Source organism: Eptatretus burgeri, chromosome 4, assembly GCF_056783735.1.
Source record: "Eptatretus burgeri isolate ZD-2024b chromosome 4, Ebu_testis_v1, whole genome shotgun sequence".
Taxonomy (NCBI): domain Eukaryota; kingdom Metazoa; phylum Chordata; class Myxini; order Myxiniformes; family Myxinidae; genus Eptatretus; species Eptatretus burgeri.
Window position 1 is genome coordinate 17245761 of NC_140964.1, and position 3215 is coordinate 17248975.

General features: G+C 36.3%; 1 protein-coding gene and 1 long non-coding RNA gene across 2 annotated transcripts in view; both read left to right on the forward strand.

The window, feature by feature from the left end:
* COLQ (collagen like tail subunit of asymmetric acetylcholinesterase) overlaps positions 1-3215 on the forward strand; it is a 96580-nt gene that overhangs the window by 30589 nt on the left and 62776 nt on the right. The gene's annotated exons all lie outside the window — the stretch shown is intronic.
* LOC147027552 (uncharacterized) lies at positions 1233-1792 on the forward strand. The gene is made up of 3 exons (XR_015056878.1): positions 1233-1366; positions 1464-1628; positions 1726-1792. It is a non-coding gene; the product is annotated as an uncharacterized LOC147027552 (long non-coding RNA).

Consider the following 3215-nt stretch of genomic DNA (forward strand, 5'->3'; position numbering starts at 1 on the left):
TACATGGTATACATATACATATATATATATATATATATATATATACATACATATACATACATATATATATACATATACATATCATATATACATACATATATATATACATATACATACATACATACATACATATATACATATACATACATATATATATATATATATATATATATATATATATATATATATATATATATATATATATATATATATATATATATATATATATATATATATATATATATATATATATATATATATATATATATATATATACATATATATATATATATATATATATATATATATGAGCCTGGTGTTGGCGCAGTGGTTAGGGCTCACTTTTCCCCATGTAAATGAATGGGGATTTTCAGCGATTTATATTTTTTTTCCCTAAAAATAAGCGGCTTGGGATCCAAAGGTCCCGAGTTCAAGCCCCCCCCCCCCCCCCGGGGGGGGGGGGGGGGGGGGAACACCTGGGGGATTACCAGCTCACCGCACCCAACCTATAAACACTTATTAATGAGATGACATCAATATGTTTAATTTTCTTTGCACAATAATCCCCATCTAAAATATTGACAAACAAAACATTTGAATCTTTATATTTTTTAAGATACACCATTTGTGCCATTACGAAATGATACACTTCTCTTAATGCTCTTGTTTGTCTTCCTCCTGGGCTAAAGGTTATTTCTTGTTAAGCCCCGCCCACTTTTCTTTAAGCCCCGCCCACTTTTGTTAAGCCCCGCCCACTTTCCACAAGGTATTCAATAAGCCCCTGCCCACTTTTCTTTAAGCTCCGCCCACTTTTGCTAAGCTCCGCCTCACTTTTGCTAAGCTCCGCCCACTTTTCAGAAGGTAATTTTTCTAGCCCACCTCCACTTTTCCTAAGCTCCGCCCAGTTTTCCTAAGCCCCCCCCACTTTTCATAAGGTAATTTTTCTAAGCCACGCCCACTTTTCCTAAGCTCCGCCCACTTTTGCTAAGCTCCGCCCACTTTTCATAAGGTATTTTTTCTAAGCCACGCCCACTTTTCCTAAGCTCCGCCTACTTTTGCTAAGCCCCGCCCACTCTTACATCATTTCCAGTTCATCTCTGACTCACAAAGAAATCACTAGAAAATTACAGGATGTTATGGTTTTGAAAAATTTCCCAATGAAGGCTTGCCTAGGTTTACCCAGGGAATTTCCAAAGGAAACTGACACCCACCATTCTTTCTCTATAAAAGCTTCAAACCCAGGCTCCATTTTAAATATTTGTTCTTGCTGGCAATGGTGTTCTGTGTGCTTGTCTCAAACTCTCTGTCTTCTATGGAACTAAACCTTCAAGTTGATGAACTGGATTCAAACCTCTTATCTATTGAGGTAAGATTTTTTATTTTCCTATTTTCAAACTTTGATTGAAGCATACTCATTTAATAATTAAATAACTTAATTAATACATTATTATTTTCTCTCACAGGAAATTGTATCTGAAAATACTGCTTTTGCTACAACTTGGGGGGAAATTGTTGGCTTGGTTGAAGACCTTGAGTGGGATGACTTTGGTGTTTCTTGGAACTCTCTGTCTTCTATGGAACTAAACCTTCAAGTTGATGAACTGGATTCAAACCTCTTATCTATTGAGGTAAGATTTTTTATTTTCCTATTTTCAAACTTTGATTGAAGCATACTCATTTAATAATTAAATAACTTAATTAATACATTATTATTTTCTCTCACAGGAAATTGTGTTTGAAATACGAAATGAAAATACTGCTTTTGCTACAACTTGGGGTGAAATTGTTGGCTTGGTTAAAGACCTTATGAGATTTACCGAAGACCCACAGAACGAGTTCGTCCTTGATGACCCAACCAAAGAGTTATACTCCTTGGAGACCAGCAAAATCCTGAAAAAGAGTTTTACAGTAATAGTACTCATTGTGAGTTATCAAGACACTCCCCATTGAAAAAGTTATACCTTGATGAGCCAGAATACAAATTTTACCTTGGAGACTCACAAATTTTGAAAAAATCAGTAAATGAGTTCTGCCTTGATGGTTTAAATAACTACCTTGGAGACTCAGGAAAAGGGTTCTGCCAAGATGGTTCTAAATATGGGGCCTACCTTGGAGACTCACAAATTTTGAAAAAATCAGTAAATGAGTTCTGCCTTGATGGTTTAAATAACTACCTTGGAGACTCAGGAAAAGGGTTCTGCCAAGATGGTTCTAAATATGGGGCCTACCTTGGAGACTCACAAATTTTGAAAAATCAGTAAATGAGTTCTGCCTTGATGGTTTAAATAACTACCTTGGAGACTCAGGAAAAGGGTTCTGCCAAGATGGTTCTAAATATGGGTCCTACCTTGGAGACTCACAAATTTTGAAAAAGTCAGTAAAGGAGTTATCCTTAAGAGACTTTGTAAGTTGGTTTTACTTTGAATACTTGAAATGTGGGTTCTGGATTGATAACTCACAATGTGATACATATCTTGGAAACTCAACGGGAATGTGGTTATACCTTGAAGACTTGGAAAGTTGGGTTTATGTTGGACACTTGAAACTTTTTTGGGGGCTTTTATTTATTTATTTATTTATTTATTATTATTATTATTTTATTTATTTATATTTTGGAGACTTTTGGAGTTGCTATCACTCTTTGGGATCTAAACCTATCGATGTAGTTCTTTGTCGGATGGTGCTTGATGGGAGCAAGATCAAGAAAGTTCTGGGAAGAAAGTGCAGGCTTACTCCCCCTTTCTACGTCATCAAACCTGAAAGCCTTAAAAGACAGAATTGGAAGAAGAAAAAAAACGTAAAAATATATATATATAGGTGGAAATCTCATTTTGAAAAAGACATTGTGTTGGGCGAGGATTGAGTTGGGGTTGAGATTTTGAATGTGAGGGTTGGGGTTGAGATTTTGAATGTGAGGGTTGGGACACACACACACATACACATCAACAAACAAAAGTTAAGCCTTGACTATTCAGTTGAGGATTCTGTGTTTGGGGTTCACAGATCTAAGAACGTCCCCCTTGACACACATTATATACTGTTATACACCTCGGACTTGGCCCTCGAGTGTCCACAACGGTGTATAGTAGGAGGGAGTGAAGCGCCAACCTATTGCTCCCATTGCACACACACACACAAACAAAAGTTAAGCCTTGACTATTCAGTTGAGGATTCTGTGTTTGGGGTTCACAGATCTAAGAACGTCCCCTTGACAC